Here is a 23,582-nt window from a genome sequence, read left to right on the forward strand (position 1 = left end):
ACCAAAACAGATACTGGACTTTATAAAAATACAATTCTTTATATTACAATCCCATACCAAGAAGAAAAAACAGAATTTTCCAGACACTAAGCCAGAATAACTCATTTTGTACAGGAAGTCTAGTATAACGCCTAAGAGATTAATGATAGTAGAGCACATTTACACTTTCAGACTGCTGTAAAATCAGTGAGCACAATACATCTATTAACTCTACCTAAAAACAAAGTACCAAGCTATTAGTTGGCAACCTTCAGTCTCGAAAGACTATGGTATCGCGCTCTGAAAGGTGGTTCTGGAACAGCGTCTAGTGTGGCTGAAAAGGCCAATTCGGGAGTGACAATCCCTTCCACACTGGGAGCAAGTGCAGTCTGTCCCTGGCCTGTCTCCCTGGCTATGGGCCTTCCTTCTTTGCCTCTTAGCCTCAGACTGTTGGCCAAGTGTCTCTTCAAACTGGGAAAGGCCATGTTGCACAGCCTGCCTCCAAGCGGGCCGCTTAGAGGCCAGGGTTTCCGACTTGTTGAGGTCCACTCCTAAGGCCTTCAGATCCCTCTTGCAGATGTCCTTGTATCGCAGCTGTGGTCTACCTGTAGGGTGCTTTCCTTGCACGAGTTCTCCATAGAGGAGATCTTTTGGGATCCGGCCATCATCCATTCTCACGACATGAGATGACATTTAAAAAATACATTCTAAGTTAAACTAAAAATTAAAAAAGCAATTGGTTCAAAAGCACTTTTGGACCAGTGTCTAAGAAGATTTCAGCATTTCAAAGATTGTCCTACATGACATGTGCCATCTGCAATCATGATGCTGTTCCCTACCACCTTCAAGCACAGTATTGAGCTTTCTCAAACTGTGGGTCACATATGGTGGGTCGTGACCTGATTTCTAGTGGGTCCCACAGAGCCTCAATGAAGACATGGGTGATAGAAGCATCAGATAACTAATTGCCTCAAGCCCTGAGGCTACTCAAAAATCAGATAGCTCAGCGCCTGCTGTTTGCAAGCTTGTGTAAATATAGGGAGAAATATTTGAGCATCTTTTCTGGTATGCATTTCCCCCCCAAGACTGTCAATGACAGGTAGCTGGAACAGGTCACATAACTAGGCCCCTCAAGCCTTGAGCCTATTAATTAGGGCTGCCTCTTTACAAGAAATGGATCAAGTTTTTTTGCACCTACATAAAATATTACTTCTAAATAAATATTGTTTGGGATCACCTTTTTTAAAGTCTCATAAAGCTAGGTAGGACCCAATAGTGTCATTTTAAACAGTGGATCCTGGTGCTAAAAAGTTTGAGAACTACTGAGCTAGATGATCAGCTCAGAAGAAAGCTGTTTGTGAGAACAATGTTAGGAGTCACTGACAATACTGAAGGCAGAGACAAAAAAATGCTATTCAATGCGTTCAACAAGAGTTCTTTGTACGGACTCTTGACATTTGCAGTACACAACAAAACCAGGAACAAAGGCTAATTTAAAGATGAATACATTGTTTATGAAGACCAAGGTGCATGATTACAAAGACAGCATGCTAAGTTAAAACTAATCTACAAAAATAGGAACAAAGATATTCATAAGATAAATAAGACTGAAGTAGTCTTGCAGGTTCTGGTCACCATTTCCCAGGTTCCTGGGAAACTGTTTTAAGAAACAGCCCAGATAAGAGCCAAATACTGTATTATAAAATTCCTATGAAGTCACTTTCATATAGGAACATGTAGATGGTAAAGACACAGATTTGAAATTATGTAGTTTGTGGGTGTGTTTGTACTAGTATGTTTTTAGTAATATCCTTTTCAAAGACAAATAAGCATCACAATTTCAAGAGAATACATGATGAATAAAGTACTCTAGTGATACCTCTATATTCTAATGTTCACTAAATATAATACTTCTCTTAGCATTTATAAAAGAGACAGATACTTCCAGTGTTCTTTTAAACCCATAGCAGAGTGATCCATTCACCTCATTACACATTAATTTAAAGATATTTATATTCTTTTCTTCAGCCAAAACGCCTTCAAAATAGCTTACAAACAAAAATTGTAGAATTACGGCTTCAATGTTAAGTGATTCAATTATATAGCTAGAACTGCGCTTAACTCCTTTCGCAACTTTTTACCTCAACAAGCTTCACTGGAATTGATGTGGTGCTGCTAGCACAGATGTACATGCATTCTAGGCCAGTGGTTCTCAAACCTTTAGCACCGGGACCCACCTTTTAGAATGAGAACCTGTCAAGACACACCAGAAGTGATGTCATGACCAGAAGTGACATCAAGCAAGAAAATTTTTAACAATCCTAGGCTGCAATCCTACCCACACTTACCCAGGAGTAAGCCGTCATTGTTCAAAATTTACAGAGCAGCCTGCTAAACATACAGAGCTGTAACATTTCCCCAACTCAGTCATACACAGGGTACAATCAAGTCTAATATATTAAAAATAAAATATTGAAATGAATGGGGACCCACCAGAAATCAGCTCAAGACTCACCTAGTGGGTCCTGACCCACAGTTTGAGAAACACTGCTCTAGGCAAAGGGTGACAGGCATGAAAACCATTTATGTTTCTTTACCAACTGCCAGGGACATAGTTTTTTCCTGCTTTGAAAAGTAAGTAAGAACCTCTTACTCTGGTTCTTCCTCTCCTGACCCTTTCCAACACACCCCCTGGGGCTGCAAAGCCAAGAAGCCACGTATCTCCAGAGACATAGTGAGAACAAGAGAGGGAAGCAGCCTCTCTCCTTCCTCCCCACCCAGGAGACAATTCCCCTGCTTCTCTATCTATCTCTGGGAATGGAACTGACTGGACACTCTTGTCTTCCATAAACCTGCAGGAAATCAGCTGCAGGGCAGGGTAGGGATGATCCTGTACAATGTTACAAGATCTTGTGGGAATTGTAGGAAGCCTGTAGAAATGTTACTATACCGAAAAAGATCGAGTAGGTGCCAACTCAAAGAGTTTATAGCTTCCAATATTTACATAGTTACCAACTCCCTGTGAAAGACATCAAGATCATCATACAGGATAGTTATAATCACCCCCAAATCTGTAATACAGAAATATTATAGCAGACTACATCACAAGGTTGTTATAATAATTCACCTTCTCCCAAGGTAAAACCTGAAATATAGTGATAAATTTTGTACAACATTACAATGTAGTACTGATTCACATCCAAATTTACATCAACCAACCAAAGTATCTTTAGTGATACCCTTAAACACGGTACAAAAAAATCAGAATCCGAATAAGAAAATGAAATCAGATTTTAAAATTACAACTTTTTTAGAACCATTAAAAGTATACACGAATAAGACCAAGTTTGCAATGACGGTAGTATAACATGCTATATACACTCAAGTACAAGTCTATCTCATGGATAAGTAGAAGGCAAATTTAAGACAAAAAAATTTGCTATGATTCTTGGATAAGCTGAAGGTAAAACTTAGGGGTGTATGCAATTCTTTGAAAATGACATACCAGTAATTGTTCTGATGAAGCAACAGAAAGCCAAGGGGGGGAGCCATTTCTCCTTCCTGTCCAACAGAAGGAAGATATAGCCTCTGTGAGGAATACAGTACAGTACCACTATCGCAGAAGCTCTCATAAAGATTACAATTCCCATAAGTGCCTTTACCTCTCTTCCATCCAGTTTGCAGAAGGAGAAATGGCTCCCTTTTGTTTGCTTCCTATTGCTGTCTCAGAATTATTGGTGAGTAAAGAGGCTTTTTACACTCACCACCCTGCATCCTGCTTTTCAGCCTGGTTCATCTCCCCAAGCAGTTCTTCGCTTTTTTCAACCACACTAACCCATGTATAAGTCAACCCGTGGTTTCAGGGTCAATTTTGACTTATACACAAGTATTTACAGTACCTATGGAGACAGCATTCCAAATAATTTCACTATGAAAGACAACTATTTTCTGTAACTACTCAAGCTCCCAGCAGTTAGAGAAGGTCTCCAAATATTACAGCACAGTGATGCCTCGCAAGATGAAATTAATTTGTTCCACGAGTCATTCGTATTGCAAAAATTTCATCTTGCGAAGCGCAGTTTCCCATAGAAATGCATTGAAATTTAATTAATGTGTTCCTATGGGCAAAAAAAGTCAGAACAAAGTCAAATTTGGTTTACAAAGTGTTTAAGTGCTCTTTAAAGGCATACATACTGTACAGAGGATTTCAAAAATTTCAAGCACAAAACTTCAATGCATCCTGGGTATTAACGGTTGTGCGATTTAAAACAAACCAAAACAAAAAAAATGCAAAAAAATTCATCTTGCGAAGCACGGCCATAGAAAAATTCGTCTTGCGAGTCACCAAAAAAAATTACAAAACACTTTCGTCTTGCGAGTTTTTCGTTGCGCGAGGCACTCATCTTGCAAGGCATCACTGTATTTAACGAGCAAGTTCATAGAACAGCTACCTACCTAACAAGGAGAAAATGTCTATGTTTGGAGACCAACACATTAAGATGCTCCTTAGTAACAATCCATGTATAGTTCCACAATGGATTACTATCAAAGGTGCATCTACTATAAATGGCTGGAGGTCAGCTCAGACATTTTGTCTTTAAAAAGTGTACATATAGCATTTTCATTAAGCTAGACTGTTCTGCATTTTTCTGCTGCCTTCTCATCCCGCCTACCCACCCAGCTGCCTAGTCTTTGTCCATGCATTAATAGAAATAACTAATAGTCACACTGTGTTGCTGGAAGATTTCAACACCATTTGTCAACCAAGAGAAATGCTAACACACTAACTCAAACCCATAAGCTCTTCCCAAGAGTCATGCCAATTTGTAGAAGTTAAAGCATCATTTTAGGTTGAATCACTTTACTAACAGCATGGTCATATGCATGTTTACACAGAAGTAAATTCCACTGTGTTCAATAGGGCTTCTTCCCAGGAGAGTATAAGACTGCAGACTAATCAACATTTCTTAAAGACAGACTGCCATCCTACACACAATTCTTAGAAGTAAACTACACTGACTACAGTGACACTTTTAGGTAATGTTCAGGATCAAGATGCACACGACTAGTGATGATTTGTAAGACAAAAATGTGCATGTTTTTGTACCACAACAATAAAGGAACAGTGGCATTGATCTTAAAATGAATAAAATAAGCCATTAACTTTAAATTTAATAGTAAACTTTTTAGACTTGAACTGAACAACAGATTCTGCAATATTCATTCAAATTAAATACATTTAAGTTGAAAGGGAATCAAGAATTACTGTATAGCTTAAATAACACAAATAGGTAAATCAAATAAGGCAGTACTGTACTGAACCAAATGGAACTTCTGCACATCTAAACATAAGCTATTCCCGAAAAACATAATTCAAAAGCTACTCCAAGTATAGAAACACACATGACTGTAATGCTACCTCTGAAACAATTTCAGATATTTCATTTTAACAATTTAAATATTTCAGTACTACTATAGCTTCCACACTAGTGCAGTATTACAGAAACCAGGGATTCTTAACCGCTTTAAGATTACAGATCCCCAATGGATTGCCCAATATGTCCCCATATGTCCTCTAACAGACTGTCAAAATCATCATCACCAGTCCTATTAGATAGCAGTATGACTTCAAAAGATGTCAATAGATTGGTTTTATTTTACATATGGGTAGCTAGGAACATAGTGTTCTGCCCCACCCATCTAGGAACACATAAGTTTTTCAGGAGCCTGAATGACTGTGTAAAGCAGCCCATCCTCCTCACCTTCAGAGACTTTCACTGCTGCAAAAGCAAAGCAGAGGTATCTCCTCCACTTAGCTTTCACAGCTGCAAATGGCTCTGAAGGCAGAGAGACCACTTTACACAGGCATTCACACACCTGAAAAAACTTAGTGTTTTGGCCCCTCCCCCAGAAATGCCACTGGTTGAACAGAACATCTCAACTCATGTTGATAATTGTGGTAGTTAATCATCTAATCCATGGGTGCCCAAACCCCAGCCCTGGGGCCACTTTTGGCCCTCAGGGAGACCCCCAGCCTCCAATGAGCCTCTGGCCCTCCAGAAACTTGCTGGAGCCCACACTGGAGCGCAACTGTTCTCACCATGAGGGTGACTGTTTGACCTCTCACATTAGCTGTGGGATGAGGGCTCCCTCCACAGCTTGCTGTTTCACCTCTGTGATGCAGTAGCGGTGGCAAAGAAAAGGCCACCCTTGCTTTGTGCAAGACCTTTTATAGGCCTTGAGCCTAGACCTTCAGTCATTCAAATAAGTTCCCCCTCTAGTATATTAATTTATGTAAACTTATTTGAATTTTAAATGTAAATCCATTCTTCCCCCCCCCCCCGGCCTCCGACACTGTGTCAGAGATGATGTGGCACTCCTGCTGAAAACTTTGGACACTCCTGATCTAATCCAGCAATTTTTAACCAGTGTGCTGCAAATGGTCTGCAAGTGTGCCATGGGAATTTGGGAGATCATTGGGGGATGTGAGCCCTCCACCAGTAGTGTGGTGTGCCTTGTCAACTGTCAAAAAACTGATGATGTACCTTGACAGTTTTAATACCTTCTCAGTGTGCCAGGAAATGAAAAGTTTAAAAATTACTGATCTTATCCAACAGCAATTTTTTAATTGTTCAGAGATTGAGTCCCATATCTCCATCATTTGATTCCCATACTACCAAATAGTATGGATACCCATGGTTAAGAATCCCTGGCCTAAATATTGGAAAGACGGAAATTTAAGTACTCTGGTTGTGGGATGGCCACAAGTAATTTTGGATATTGAAGATGAATATACAGAACATAAGATACTTCATCACTTAATATAAACAGCCCTTAAACAATTACTACAAGCATAATTACTTCTTACTTGAAGCAAGCAACAAAATTAAAATAATCTCTGCCAGATTCATCAAAGTATTTCACACATTTCAAAATTACTAAACACACATGAAAGGACAAGACTTAGTGTACTTGCCCAGAAATGCACATCTTAGTTTAATTTTTCATGTTATAAGACAACTTGTGCTCCATCCTTTAAAGAGGGTTATTTGTCTGAAGATCCAAGTATACTGAAAAAACATTATGGTAGCAAAATCAGATTACTACACAACAAGAAAATAAGTCCTACATCAGAGAGCCACAGTATCTCTGGAACAAGCACATAGTCTGAAGACATTTGCAAGTAAGTCATTCACAGATGCTTCTACATTAGTAATTAAAATACGTACTGTGAATAGTAAGTACATATTAACATATTTATATTAACACTATCAGCAATCCAGTCAACAATTACGCAGTCTCACTGACCTCACTGGAATTTAAACTGTGCCACACTGGAGAAGAGACTGCACCCATAAGGCTGAATTTGAGTACAAACATGCTCTAAAACCAAAACACAGCATACGGTAATTTAATAAATGCTTCCTCTACCCAATTAGGACTGCAGTCCTATAAATACGCCCGGGGAACATCCCACAAAGTTCAGTGAGACTTGGTTCCAAGGAGATATGCATAGGACAATGCCATAAATGAGAGAGCCAGGGTAGTAGCCAAGGCTGCATATACAACACTTACCTGTGAGTAAGTGCCACTGAGCTTAGTGCAGCTTATTTCTGCATAGACACACATAGGATTGTGCAGTAAGTGCCATACCTAGAATCCTTGATTCAAATCTCACTAAACAAACCAAAATCTTTGTTAAGATGACAAAAACATTGACCTTCCATATAGAGCTCCCATAAGGACTGAGATGATGGGGAGATATTTTGAACACTTTAGTGTTATTTTATAAACACTAAAAATATTTTATATTTCACTTAATCTACAGTATTAATAGGGAAAGCAAGTTGTCAATATGTGCACTGCAGGTCAATATCTGCTTTGTAGAAGCAATATTACCACTTTAAGGATGCAATTCTATGCATGCTTATCTGGAAGTAAGTCCAATAAACTACAATGAGGCTTACTTAGGAGTAAAAAAGGATTGTGCTGCAAGACTTTCATTTCCAATGAAAAATGTTTGACAAGAAAAGTCCCAATTTTAAGAACCTTATGGAAAATTTAATCAAATATCTTCATGATGCACACAGCAGGTAACTTGGTGCCTTGTTTTTTCCTCCAAAACATTTTAGCAAAATTCTGATAATCCTACCAGGGAAAAGCATGGTCTTTCAACAGGGCACCATCTGTCAATACAGCACTGGACAGCATGGCATTCTGTCAAGAATAGTTTAGAAGCCATGAAAAACACACACCTACAGATAACATTTTTTCCACACAATAATGTACAGATGAACACCTGTATCTGTGAATCCAGTATCTGCAAATTCAGTTATCTGCAGATCTGGGTGGGTGGGCACCCATTACTGAACCTTTTGTGTCACTGTGCTGGAACCACAGGTGTTTTCTGCTTAATATTCCTGCTTCACTGAAGAACTGAAAATGCAGGCAACCAGGCTGCATGCTAGAGGGCAACTAACAGGAAGCTGGACAGTTCCTGCTTCCTGTTAGTCTCTCTGTAGCATGCAGGCTGGTTGCCTGCAAGTTCAGTTCTTCAGTGACACAAGATGCACTCATGCTTACATACACAAAAATAAGGTAATGTAATGGGGTACTCAGGGAGGGATACAGGGGTTGTTTTCATAGTATTTCCCATATTCGCAGTATCTGTATTTGTGCAGAGCACTGAACAGATCCCTCACAGTTCTGGGGGAGACATGCCTGTGTCTTTTTTATTTACTGGATTTATATTCTTCCTTTCTCTCTGGTCACCCAGGGCAGCTTCTCATCACACGAATTAAATTCCCTTCAACAGGAGAACGTAGCTACCAAGACAAGCCCTTGACAAAAAGGTTCACAGGGGAGAAGAGTGAAATAGTCGCAAAAAATTAAGCCTTCAGGTTGCCTATATTTTCCCCCACGTACCAATAAGTTTACATAAAACTTGAAGATTTCGTTTCATTTGAAGTACCTCATTTGGGAAAAAAGCTTGGAAGATTGCCAGTGGCTGCCAATGCAAATATACTGGTAGGAAAAGGGAGGCCTGAGAGTTTAATATATCTGGTATGGGAGGAGACATAAGAAATGGTGAAAATTGAACATTTCATTCCATCCAGCTCTTTCCTCTAGCAGATCAGGATTCCAAGCTTTCAAATTTAATTTGCAGTAGGACTGTCATGTAATTACAGGGTTGCTTTAAAGTCAGTTTAACTTTTGCTTTTAATAGATTAAGACAGAGATTACATTTCAATCACATTTGTGTTGGTTGAGATATAGAGCAAAGATAATGGCTTCACTTGACTAAGTACAATGATGTTTTGAAATTTTCAAAGCAACAGAGTGTGCACATACATATCTTGCTGCACACATACACAGCATACAAGGCAGCCATTTCACAAGAAATAGCTCTGTCAAACACAGAAACCACATATTCTAATCACTAAGAACACAACAGACTACTCAAGAATGATTTCAAATCTAAATTTGCCTGTCCCTTAACGTCAATGTGATGGACATTAAAACTGCACTACAGAATAAAGTCAAGTGATGGCACCATGAGGGGATTCCCAGAGTCTATCTTGCATTAGACATTGAGAACTGAGCTATACCCCAGGGTGCTCCTAGGATTTCACCATTATCTCTGCATGGCAATAACCAGTACCACTTTAAAAGGTTTATCACAGAAAATGCATATGAAGAAAAATCAAAGCCCCTATACGATCTGAAAGAATTCATGCCATCCATCCCTCCTACACACATGTTCATGTGCATGTTCAGATACACTCCCATGAAGAGTCAGAGGAAGATGAATAGAACCTTTATTATTCAAGCACCTGGAGCAAGTACGAGATCAAGTATGGCCCAGAATAAAATCCAGCTAAAGAAAAACCTTCCAAGGCCAAATTATCACAATTATAACCGATACAGCAGGCAAGGAAAACCCAAGAAAGAGGCAGAATATTAGTCCGCAGCACCACTGCACACATATCATTACTCGTACCTAACTAATGGTGGCGGGGAAACAGGCTTGGAAGAGAAGAATCTCAAAAACATATATATGTGGCATACAAAATAGGTGATGAGGAACAATGAAGGAATTAGGAAAGTGTCATCTTTTTCTTGCTGTATTTCCAAAACCAGAGCAATGATCAAGCACACCCTGGCAGCTTCAACTACCTGCTCTGAAATAAAAGACTGATGACTAGGAAAAAAAGTGTCCGTGGTGCTCACCATCACCACCCATGACTATGAACATCACTTACGAAAAGGACGCAGGATGCGACAGCTGATTAGCCCAGCCGTGTTCAACCTTTGCCATGGCACACCGGTGTGCCACGGATGTTCTTCAGGTGTGCCGTGGAAGTTTGGAGGGGGGGAGTGTTTGTTAGCAGGGCCACTGGGCAAGCCATTGGTGCGAGCCCCCCACCAACAGCATGGTGTGCCTTATCAATTGCCCCAATGGTGAGCCTTGCCCATTTTAGTGCCTTTAGTGCTGTGAAATGAAAAGGGTTGGAAAGCCCTGGAATAGTCCTTTGAGGTGGTGCTGCTGCAGGAGGTGGTGATGCTGAGGGAGGCAGAACCTGGGGGGTGGATGAGGATGAGGATTGTGGATGAAGAGGTAGCAGATGCCCCACTCCCAAAAGAGACACAGGAAATGGAAGGCAGAGATGCTGAAGGCGGCGGGGGGGGGGGAGGAGGATGCAGGCAAGAGACGCTGCCCCCTCAACTAGTGTCACCAAGGAACACTTGTGCGTGGGGTGGGAGGGGGGAGGCAGCAACAGCCCAGGCGAGCAGATGGGAAGAGGTGGATGGGAGGGGAAGGTATGTGTGTGTGTGTCATGGTGGGCGGCTGGTGTGTGGCTCCCAAAGGGGGCGGTTATGGGGAGGCGGCTGAACGAAGGGTGCAGTGTGAGGGGGCGACAGGTGACCCCCCCTTCGCTACTCACCCATCCGCCTCGCGTCCCCTCAGCTCCGTCCCTGAGAGCAGCTGCTGCCGCCTCGCGCTCTCGCCGCCTTCTGGCTCCCTCGCTTCGCTCTCACCCAAACCCGCTGCCCGCTTGCAAGCCTTTGAGGGGAGGTGTTGTTGTCGGGGTGGGGTGGGCGCTACGGTTTTTTTTAACGTTACTGACATGAGCCTCCGCCAATGGGAAGGAGGCTCTGAAAGGGGGAGGCCCCGCCTCTGCCGAAAAGAAAACAATGGGAGAGGGCATTCCCTCCTTGCGGCATAGGGGGTGGGAGCTGGGCGGGCGTCGCCATTACCGCCGCCAGCAGGTCTCCACCCCGCCCGCCCGGAGTGGGGGCTTTAGCTCCGCCCACCGCGCGCTCAGGCTCGGTTGAGTTTACAGTTCCCGAGCAACCAAGGAGGGTGTGATGGAGCGGGAGGAGGCGCTGTTGGCGGCTGGGGCTGGGGCTGGCCGGAAAGGGGGGACTACGGGGATGGGAGTCGTGACTGGGAAGTAACAGCTGCTGGGGGGAGGGGGCTGTTCCCTCCCGAGGGAGGCGCAGGCAGCCTGGCAGCTGGTGCTGTCATGACGAGGCTGAGTTCTGTGGTACAGGCACAAACAGGTGGGGGCTCAGCCCAATCCTGGCCACGCTTTCCTGGGAATAAGACACATTGACTAGAATGGGGCTTGCTTCTGAGTAGACAGGCAGAGGAGTGGGCCCTGAGGCTGCCATCCTAGCCACACTTTCCTGGGAAGAAGCCCCATTGACTCTAATGGTACTTACTTCTGAGTAGACAGGCAGTGCAGTGGGCCCTGAGGCTGCCATCCTAGCCACACTTTCCTGGGAGGAAGCCCCATTGACTAGAATGGGGCTTGCTTCTGAGCAGACATGCCTAGGATTGGAATCTCAGAAAGGAGAGGGAATCGTGTTTTAGGGAGCATCCTGCGCCTCTTTGCTGAAGGTATGGCTCTCTCTATAAAGGATCTTCCTCAGCAGTGGATTCTGCTTCCTTTCCTAATGTACAAACTTGCATTGCTAAAAAGGCACTGCAGGAGGCAAACCATAGAACAACAATGCATGCTTCCTAAAGAACATGCATGCTTCCTAAAACATTGTTTCTCAATGTACCACCGGTGGTACTTGAGGTGGTGTCTGGTGGTACTCGCAGGAACCCTGGACACCTGCCACCTGGCAGCAAGACCAGGAACATGACACAGCAAACAGTAGTAGGAGGCTCCAACGCAAGCTTTTTCATGCTGCCTTCCTGTCCACCCTGAGCCTCTTACTGACCAGTGTTTGTTGAGTCGCATGTGGCCTCCCAACCCAGAAGTAACTGGGAATAATGTGGTCCTTCAAATAGGTAGACTGTGTGAAGCCATACAGCAGAGGTTGAGAAACACTGTCCTAAAACTATAAAGAGGGTTGTGCTGGGTGAAAGTCTACCAAACGTATTGCAGTACTGTGGTCTACATCAGTGGTTCCCAACCTGGGATCATGTACCCCCAGGGGTCCTTGCCAGGACCTTTATGGGTATTGGGGGAGAGGGGAGAATTGAATATTGGCAGAAAAAGGCAGATCTGTATTAGAATAATGCCTTGCTGGGCTGGCAAGGCAGGAAGGAAGGCTTCGAAAGCCCCAGCAACTGCTAGTTTCTGGTCATCAACAATTTGTGTGGTATCAGATATGGATCAGTAGTTGAAAACATAAATTTGAAATAACTGAACTCAAACTCCAGCTTTATAACTGAGAGTAATGGTTTCAATAAAAATATTGCTTCTAGAGCAGAACTTTTTAATCTTTTTGTTTTGTTTTTGCAAGTTCCACTTTTTCAAAGTACCACTCTTGCAAATGCAGGTACCACCAGAGATGTCTGTGGTGCTCAGGAGTAGCTAGCCCCGTAGTTATCCCTGTAGCAAGGGTGAGTCTTCTGCAATTGCATGTGCTTCCTCCTACTCTTCTTGCCCAATTGATGTTTGTTTTTGAAAGACCAGGCCACTGCACAACCACACCTTGTTCCCAATGCACAGATGCATCAACCATTGCCACACCTGGCAGTGTCAGATCAGGTGGAATGGTGTCATGAAGTCCCCCATATAGCAGAGTCAAGTACCCCCACTGTATTTCTAGCATTGACTGAAAAGCAAGGTTATAGAGATTGCATAAAATAAAATACATGCTTCTTTGAAATAATTCCTAATTAATTCTAAGAGGACATTTATCTGGACATTTATCTGGAAATAACAGCCCAATCCTGTTGGGCATTTACAATGGTGGATCTTGCAATCCAAACGAGCAAGAGAAAGACCCTTTCCATATCCTCTTCCAAAGGTTCCTTTTCTTTACTATATAATTTAGAATAAAATTTATGAACTTGCATATTTATTACATATTTAGGAATTTCAATTCTTAGAGATATGGCACAGATGATTACCATACTCGCCTATAGTAGGTGAAATTTTTGCCAAGTAATCAAGCTCCAATTCTCACTTTGCCTTATCTCAATCAGAGGGCAAAGCCTTTTCAACTCTGAAAAGTTTCTTTCTCAAGGGCAGGCAGGCAGCACAGCTCCTTAGAAGCAATTTGTTAACCTTTTATTCTCCTTCCTTCTGCCGAAGCCTGGTTCTGCTTTGCAAATGCTTGCAAAGCAGGTCTGTTTTTTGAAACACCAGGATGGGAATCCTCCTTTCCACCTGAAGCAGGCTACAATTCAATGTACCCTTACTTAAGAATAACACCCATGGAAAGCAGTGGGTCTCCTTCTGAGTAAAAAGGGTTGCAAATATATGCAGCTGCATCTCTCTGCTGTTAATTGAATTGCACACTCCCAGTTATGAGTTATGGGTTGTATGTTGTACGTAGAGCTTCTGACTTAACACACCAGACACCTTAAAGGTGGATTTGATTCATGGTTCTCCTGCAGTGGTTCCCAACCTTTTTCACTTGCATATCCCTTGGCAGCCCATTTCCATAAATTGTACCCTTCATATTAGCAAAATGTTTGTAATTAATAATACAAGCCCTCATCTCCTCTATATGAAAGCCCAGACTTCATGTATTTATCAGTGTTTTCTCTTTTTATCTGTTTGAAGAACGAAGACTCTGCCTTTGCACTGTTTTGCACCAGAAGTGTGCTGAGAAATTCTGGGTGATTGATCACTTTCCATATTATGTTTCAGCTTTTTTACTGTGCTGGTTTTCAATCACTGGTTCATAGATGAATTGATGACCAAAAACTACTATTGGTGGGGCTTTCACAGCCAACTAGCTACCTCCCCTCCTGCCTTGCTGGTCCTTGCAAGGCATTCCTGTCTGGCAAGGCATTCTGGAGCATGACCTGCCTTTTTTTTCCATTATTCCATTCTTTTTCAAGTACCCCTAAAGGTCCTGTTGAGTGTCCCTGGGAGTACATGACTACCAGGTTGGGAACCACTGTTTTACTGGTATGTTGTTTACAGTGCACTTCCTCTGATAGTGTTTACAAAAAGGTGATGAAGACCAGAATTTAAAAAGAATAAAAATGTATCTTATGATCTTTTACTATGTTTTTAATAAATTAGAGACTACAGTTCTTAGGTAACAATTAGTGGTGGGTTATTTTTCAGGATCTGGCCTCGAGTAAAATCAGACAAAAGTATAGTCAGACACCCCCCTAAGTTTAACCCCCGACTTATCCGAGGGTCATAGAAAATTCCATGATTGTTGGCTCAAAACCTGCCCTTGACCTATCTGTGGGGATCGACATGGGTGAGTGTGGGTTACTTTTTGATAGGCTGATATATGGCTTATCCTTGGACTTGGACAACCCAGTTTAAACATTTATTCGAAGAGGATGCACCTGTGATTTAATGAAGCACCATTTGGAATTCCTGATTTTAGGTTGTATTATCAAGGTTAATTTCTAATGTCTGGTAATCATTGGATTATTTTTTACAATTGGGAATTCCATCTTGGTCTATTTTAAACATTTCTTCAATGGCCCTTCTCCCAATATGGAGAATATTGAGGTCTATATAAGCTAAAATGAAGAATATCCCATTAGCAATATCCATGGTTAGATAGTTGTAGAATATGATGGCACAGAAATATAAATTAGATCCTCACTTACATGCTAAATTAACATTGTTAATCCAGAATTGAAGATAGGGAATGAAACCTTTTTGTGGACGACTTAGAGCCCAATCCTATAAGCTTGCTGCATCTGCGAAACTTGCATTCCAGGACAGCAGCATGCTTTACAGCAGTCGCAAAAGGAAACCCAACATTCCACACAGCCAGGCCACTTCTGCAAGCTATGTGCCAGTGGAGAAAAACCCTGGTGCAGATAAGTCAGCACAGGAGGTGGGTGGTGCATGGGAGTGAGTGGACTGTGTCAAGGAAGGGGAGAAATGGGACTGAGACCAGGGTGGGGAGGGGATATATCAAGGTCAGGAAGGGGGTAGCATCAGCTGCAGCAGCATCGCTGATGTCCTAACCGCCTGCCTGACCTCAATCTGTGATATTGGCTCCACTCAGACTTATAACAGCAGAATCATTGATGCAGGTCTGAGGAGACCTATCATGGCATCAGAGGTTTACAGCTGTAATGCTAACTGGAGAAAGTGTAAAAACAAAGCAAAACAAAAACAGCTCCCACTTTTAAGTCTTTTTTAAAAAAACTTATTTTGTCATAGTCTCATTCAAATCAATTTGTCCAGTCCTCAGAGAGTAATTAAAAGACTCTACCAATCAATACAAGCTTAAGAACAGGATTGATTGGAGTCAGAATTGAATTTTACAATTTAGCCCACAAACTGTGTAATCACAGTTTTACTGTGTATAAGAAATCTATTTATACTCAGATCAGTGTGAGCCCATTGATATAAAGTGCATCTTTTGCTCTTTCATATAGTGATGTTGTTGAAATTTGTTTTTATCTGATGTATATTACAACTTTTTTCCAGTTTGTAATGCTTGGCTACATTATGAGTAGAGCAGGGGTGCCCAAACCCCGGCCAAGCCCAAACTTGCGGCCTTTCAGTGCGGCCCTCAGGAAGCCCCCAGTCTCCAATGAGCCTCTGGCCCTCCGGAGATTTGTTGGAGCCCACACTGGCTCAACGCAACTGCTCTCAGGGTGAGGGCCTACTGTTTGACCTCTTGTGTGAGCTGTGGGTTGAGGGCTCCCTCCACTGCTTGTTTTCCTGTCTGTGATGCAGCAGCAAAGGAAAGGCCGGCCTTGCTTTGTGCAAGGCCTTTTATAGGCCTTGAACTATTGCAAGACCTTCATTCATTCATATAAATTCATCTTTAATATATTCATTTATGTAAATCTATGTAAATTTGACAGCTGAAGGTCGCCAGTTCGAGGCCACCGGCACCGTGAACAGCGAGACCTTGAAGCAGCTGACAAGCCGAACCGAGTTTTTCCATCTGCTCTTTGGCTACCCTTCAAGTGAGATATGAAGGATTGTCAGCTTGCGTGGGAGGAAACTGGAGGCCAGAATGTGATACCAGATCATAAAAGGATCCATCTGAAATTTTGTAGTTCTTGAAAGACAGAACCTTCATCAATTGTAAAAATCCCTATAGGGATTTAGTATAGCCTGCCTGTGTAAACCACCTTGAAATAAAGTCTGAGGAGAAATCTGAAGACCATGAAAGGCGGTATATAAATACCTGTATTATTATTATTATTCAAATTTTAAATGTAAATTAATTCTTTTTTCCCACGGCTCCCGACACAGCGTCAGAGAGATGATGTGGCCCTCCTGCCAAAAACTTTGGACACCCCTGGAGTAGAGCACAATTCCCCCCCCCCAAATTCTTTCCCAGATCAGAATATAAATTGAAATTCTGCACATGCATGTTCATCCTTCACTAGACACCATAAGCCATGTGCTTTGTAGGCCCATGCATAAAAGGTCTTTCATATTAACACCTTACTTCTGATGAAACTCATTTATTGTTTTCACTTCATGACCCAACCAAGCCACCTTTTGTCTGATGAGCATATTCATTGTTTGAGTTAATTCTTTTCTACTGTTTCCTGCAGGTATTGTACGCAACTGCTGTCCCTCAGTCCAAAAAGTCCTGTCTTGTTCTTAGATTGTTTTTGGAGGGAGAGGGGCACCATTTAATTTCCAAACAACTATCCTCGATGACTGACATTGAAAATGATACCTCCCAGAGGGCAATATTTTAAGATTTATTATTCACGTACTAACATTTCAAAGTGGGAGAGGACTCTCAGAGAAAGTTTAACCCCCTAAATGCTCACCAATAAAGCATGTCATTACCAGGGCAATTCCAAATAAAGTTGAGAGGAGTTCACCTGCTTTTTAATCGTTTTGTCAATCCTCAAGTTTATTCTCTTACCTTGGGGCTGCATTGTGGCTGCATCAGAGTTGGAAAATTGGGTAGGATTGGGCCCCTAGTCTAGTGATTGCATTAAGTGAGGAACCTTCACAACAATGCTAAGAAATTAGCCCACAAGATTAATACTGCTCCAAGAGCCAATAATGCATATCATGTGCCATTTTATTACTCCATGACAGCTCACCCTGCAAAATTTTCTGATCTTAATTTGTACTTACCATGCTTCCAACTTGGGCCATCAGCAAATTTCTTCAGCACATTTCTCCTACCATCATACACATCTCTAATTAAAATCTTGAGTAAAGTGAGTCATCAACTAAATCCTGGAGAAGCTCTACTGAGTGTTAGTTTCCAACTTGAAAGTTAGCCTTTCAATCCAATTCTTTGTTGTTTCATCTACTGTAGAAACATGAGCTGTCATAATCTTGATTTCTTAAATATATAGCTGTTGGTACCCATATTCACAGCAGAAGGTTTTGTACCTTTGCACCCATTGAGAAATAGTAACACAGGGATGGGACCAGCAGGTGTCTGTGATGTAACAGGCAGGGCCAAGCACAGCAAAAGAAGATCCCAGCCGTGGAGTAAATGGGATGGAGTGAAGAACAACTATGGGTCTTTGAGGCAAATGGTGCCAGGCCAGCCCATCACACCTGACCCCACAATCTCATTGTCAACTGACTTTTGAAAGGCCCTAGAATGTGATGAAAATCATACCTACCTATTTTAGGGCGCAATCCTAACCCCTTATGTCAGTGCTTTCCAGCACTGACTTAAGGGGAATGAAGCTCTGAGATAAGGCAATATTTGTTCCCTTACTTTGAGGAAGCATCCGTAAGTGACGCCCAACTGCAGGATGAACCACATGTCCCATTGGCACCACTATGCCAGTGCTGAAAAACACTGACATAAGGGGTTAGGATTGCGCCCTTAGTTGGTTTATTCTTCTTCATATACTATACTGGTGAAAACAAAGTGAATAGTATTGTGAATGACAGAATGACCAAGAAAAACCAAGAAAATTTTGCTTCATTGCTATTCCTTCCAGATCTTGCATGATGGATGAAGCACTAGGGCGCTGCATACCATTTGCCAGGGCCAGCATATAGATACAGAGAAAGCTACCAGGATTGTACATTTATTGCAGGAAATATCCTTATAGCAGGACATATGACCACTGCTCCCATGTCCTATGATGAAGAAAACAACAATGCACTAAGCTGTGATGCTAACAGGAAATAGGCCTTTCTACACACCCAGTCATTCTTAGTTGGGTCATACGTTTTAACAGAAGTGGCACATGTGCCGGCACAGTACATGCTGCACCGGTGCTTGCCATCACAAAAGTGTCATAAAGAACTTTGCAACAGCATTGCAGTTGCCAGTGCTGGCGCAGAGGTCCATGCCAGCCTGTGCACTCAAGCAGAAGAAGCAGCACACACCAGACACAGTAAGTTCTGCGCCAACCAATGTGGGGGAGGTGCAAGAGGGCGGTGATGGGGGATGGGTGGATCAGGCCAAGAGGTGGTGGGATCAGCAGTAGTGGTGTGCACCACATCCTATCCCCCTTCCCAGGCTTGATTCACCCACACGGGTGCATGTGGAGTTGCGTCAGCCATGTAGCTCACGCAGGTTCATGTAGACCCATTGTGTGGGTTGGGTTGTTATTTGGGGCAACGGGACAAATATCACCTTACCTCAAGAAGATCTCCAGCCTGAAAAATTCTTCTGCAGGATGCAGTGTAGTCCATACTGGCTCTGCTGCATCAGGCTGCCGGCCTTTTAATGAGGCATCACACAAAAATGACATTTTCAGTAGTTGGACAGTGGTTGCTGGTCCCCAGAGCTGAAACAAGTAGTTGTGCTTTGAGATCTGCATTCCAGCACCTTACTCCTTCATCCTTGGAGGGAAACATTTCCTTGTTCAGCAAACATTTGCAAGATCTAGCACTGCTATGAGAGTGAGTGAGTGGCAGTGATTGCATGGATCATATATATACAGGTGAAGCCTATTTATCCGTGTTAGTTCTGTTCCGTGACTTGGCGTAATTAACAAAAACCGCATTGTGCTAAATTCCGTAGAGTTACACAAAGACACTGCAGTCTGACACTTCTAGATGGAAAGAAACTAAGGCAGCTGTTATCAATCCCCTCCTCTCCAATCTGAACTCAGCCTTTCTGTTGCCAGCTGTCCAGCTGAACTTTTAAGAGTTCCAATGAATGCAGCCCCCCTAAAACACCTCTAGAAGCTCCCCCCTCCCAGCTGCGAGTCTGAACCCGAAACAAAGCCACGTGGTCATGTTTACTTGCAAGTAGGTGGACTTGCCTTAGTCAAGACAGGCTGAGAGGCTCCAAGGATGTCAGAATGGCAGCTCCAACAAATGCTCCAGAAGGCAGCCTCCCCCACCCACTAAGAAGGACAAAAATGTGGCTTGAACTGGTAAGGGGAAGTTTTCTATTTTGCACTTGCAAAGCCAGGAGGGTCTTTATCTTAATATGCCTGAAATAGAAGAACTTTAAACTGGGCACTGGGTAGGGCTGGAATTCTCACTGATTCTTTTTGGGGGGTTGTTATTGCAGGCAGACTACAGAGTAAGCTCCATTGACCACTATGGGACTTACTTCAGAGTAGACATGCAAAGGATTGGGCTCACAGGCTGCAATCCTACCCACACTTTCCTGAGAGTAAGCCCCATTGACCACAATAGGACTTACTTCAGAGTAGATTCACTTGGTGGAACAGGACTGGCTCACCCTTATGTAATTATTTTATTTTAATTTAATTTTTTATAATTATTTATTTTAATTTGCTTGATGATGTCACTTCTGGCCATGACATCACTTCCAATGGGTCCTTGACAGATTGTCATTCTAAAAAGTGAGTCCCAGTGCTAAAAGTTTGAGAACTGCTGCAATAAGGTGTTAGTAAGTTGACAGGGGTGCGTGTGTGAGACTCTACAAGTTTTCAAAATTACTAAAATCAGAGTTTGGAGGAATAATACCATCATGTTATATATCAATCAATGCGTAATTTCATGCAGAATGCAATGAAACAAACCACATTGAAATATCTGTGTTATAACAAAAAGTACAGCCAAAAAACCGGGCAATGGTACATCACCACACCCACCTGGGCTGGAACATTGCCTCGCCCACTACATGGGGTGACACGCAGGCCTCCTGCACCAGATGTCTCAAATCCTAGTGACGCCACTGCTCAGAAGTAAGCCCAGTTGTAGTCAAAGTGTGAAGGAAAGTGTGGAGAAGATTGCAGGCTAAATCACATGCTTTGTTTCCTGGGAAGGCTTTTGGCTGGAGCAGGAGAGCCTGCAGCATCTGGGGGGGGGGGAGAGAATTTGGCAAACACTCCCTGGGTTTTTTAAAGCAATCTCCTCTCCTTCCCTTCCTGAGCCCTCCCTGAGTCCAGCCCTATTCATTTCCACTCAGAAGTAAGCCCCATTCTAGTCAATGGGGCTTACTCCCAGGAAAATGTGGACCGGATTGTAGGCTAAATCACATGCTTTGCTTACTGGGAGGGCTTGGTTGTGTCAGTGATAGCCTGCACCATCTCAGTGGGGGGGGGGGGTTTGCTTGAGATTGCCTGCACCATAGGGGAGGGGGGAATTCAGCAAACACTCATTGGGTTTTTTAAAGCAATCCCCTCTGTTGCTACCACACCTGCACCTGTGTGTGTGTGTGAGTGTGTGTGAGAGAGCGCGAGCTAGCTAGCTCCACCTTGCTGCACGTGTTCTGGCTACAGAGGTTTTCTGCCCCCCCTTTCCCTCTTCAGCCTCTTTGCTGGCTCAGGGGCTCCAGGAATGTTACTGTTCCTTGCAAGGGGAACCTCTTCCAGGGCTATTTCCCTGCCTTGGTGAGGCAGAGCCTTTTTGCAGTATTTTGGGCTGCCTGGAAATGGAGAGGCCAGTGCAGGGCAAAGGAGGCAAAGGTGTGCGTGACTTTCAGTATCCCCACCTCATTTTCCTTGAGACAAATCTGCAAATAAAAAATCTGTGGATAAATAGGCTGCACCTGTACCTGTTGCAGCACCATTTTGTTGGAGCTCAACTGTTCTATAGCGTATATCAGGGGTGCCCAAACCCCAGCCCTGGGGCCACTTGCGGCCCTCGAGGACTCCCAATGCGGCCCTCAGAGAGCCCCGTCTCCAATGAGCCTCTGGCCCTCCAGAAATTTGTTGGAGCCCACATGGGCCCGATGCAATTGCTCTCAGCATGAGGGCGACTGTTTGACCTCTCCTGTGAGCTGTGGGATGAGGGCTCCCTCCACTGCTTGCTGTTTCACGTCTGTGATGCAGTAGTGGCAGCAAAGGAAAGGCCAGCCTTGGTTTGTTCATGAACTTTTATAGGCCTTGAGCTATTAGAAGACCTTCATTCATTCATATAAGTTCATCTTTAATATATTCATTTATGAAAAGTTGTGTAAATTTACTCAAATTTTAAATGTAAATTAATTCTTTTTTTCCCCGGCCCCGGACACAGTGTCAGAGAGATGATGTGGCCCTCCTGCCAAAAACTTTGGACACCCCTGGCGTATATGATAGAGTGGTAAAACCAGCCTTGAGTAATAAGTCTTTATTTTTACAACTCTGCACATTTTAGAGTAATTTATATCTATAAAAAAATGTAAACTGAGAGCAGCACAGTATTATGAAAGTACTTTAATCAAAGAACTCCAGTTAGGCAGCATTTTACATCTATTTTTGCATGGGTGTAAAATAATTATATAAGACACAGTGTTTTGAAGATCACAGCTATTGCTTCTTATAAAATCATTTTTAAAGCATGAAATCAATTGGAGTTTTGTCTGAATAAGAACAGCAAGACTTGGCATGAAGACAGCACCAAAAGTATTCATTATTTGTTCTTGCTGTGACATTTTCATTTAATACAAAGAGAGCAAAAATATGCAAAAATGCATAAGCTTTCTTTTCTTCTTCATATCTCACAATCTAACAAAAAGCAACTGTGTAGCTTTTATTTTCCAAGGGTTAGAGTACCTCACTTCCCATGGTTATGGCTTTAAGAATTTCTTTTACTTAAAAAAGGACAACTTTGAAAAACAGTGGCACAATAAATTATATTTGTACTGCATATATGGTGTACTCTGAAGATTAATAGTCTAATCCTAACTAAATTCTCAAACAGTGATGCTGGAGGTCTCATTTGACCCCTTGACCCAGGGTAAAACCCAGTAGCTGCAATGGGTCAACTCAGACCTGCACCAGTGATACTGCTAGCACAAAGCGGATCAGGCACATGAAGGGGGATAGGTATACAGGAGGTGCTGGTGCCACTGATCCCACCCACTCCCAGGTCTGATAAGGAACGTTTTTAGAGTAGAATTGAATATCTGCAAAAAATAAATAAAAGTCAACAAAATTTCCAAATCTGCCAAATGTTGAATGCTTATCTCTGATTTGGATGTTTTAGACTCCTGGTTGTTTGATTTGATTTCAGTAGACTTCAAATACAGGCATGCGTTGCTAGGCACTAGATTGGGCTGAATGTTCACTTAATGACCTAATTGCATAAAAACGGGAATCAGAGAATGTATCCCCATTGTTAAGTGACACACTTAGTATGAAGTTTCATACACTGCTAACGCTCAAGCTACCTGCTGGGGAACCCTGGGTTCTCTGGAAAATGTAAGGGATTCACCAGTGAGAATTTGAGTACTAACAGATAGGTTTGCCCAGCCTTACTGATCTTCCTCTGGAATAAGAAGCCACTGCAGGGCTGGAATCAGGAGTTGGCCAGGTAGGGCACTGACTGAAGGCCCATAGTCATTAGAAGGCCCACCTGGACAATCTGAACTCTCAGTAATACCCAGTAGGCCTATGTATTGGGTAGGTATGTGAAGGTGTCTGTCATGGAGGGCCCAATGCAGCACTTTACTCAAAGGCCCCTAGCAATCTGGTGCAGGCACTGATCTACAGTAATGTTGGATGTAGGTTGCCAGTACATAATGGGTGATAGTAAGGCCCAACTGAGGCCTGCTGTGCATCCTGTAGAGCAGTGGTTCTCAAACTAAGGGAGAGTTTTACTCCCTAAGTAAGTCCTTGCAGCAGAGGGGCCAAGGCAGTGACGCAATCTCCAGGAACGCATCGCTAAGGAGAGTGAGGGTTACGGTCTGCAAGCAGCAGGAGTTGTGGGGAGTCCCATGCTGCCCATTGCAGTGCTTCTCAAAGCTTAGAATGTTGAGAAACAACGTGCAAACAACCACCAAGTTGTGACGCGAAACTGGAAGTGGTTTGTGCACGCTGTTTTTCAAAATTCTAAGCCTTGGGGAGC

The 23,582-nt window shown here is 42.8% G+C and overlaps 1 protein-coding gene across 1 annotated transcript in view; it reads right to left on the reverse strand.

The window, feature by feature from the left end:
- CDKL5 (cyclin dependent kinase like 5) overlaps nucleotides 1-10,999 on the reverse strand; it is a 104,397-nt gene extending 93,398 nt beyond the window's left edge. The window contains exon 1 of the mRNA XM_066620591.1: nucleotides 10,926-10,999. The gene's annotated coding sequence lies outside the window, so the exon portion shown is untranslated. The remainder of the gene's footprint in view (nucleotides 1-10,925) is intronic.
- Nucleotides 11,000-23,582: the final 12,583 nt, after the last annotated feature.

The sequence above is a fragment of the Tiliqua scincoides genome, chromosome 3 (genome assembly GCF_035046505.1).
Source record: "Tiliqua scincoides isolate rTilSci1 chromosome 3, rTilSci1.hap2, whole genome shotgun sequence".
Taxonomy (NCBI): domain Eukaryota; kingdom Metazoa; phylum Chordata; class Lepidosauria; order Squamata; family Scincidae; genus Tiliqua; species Tiliqua scincoides.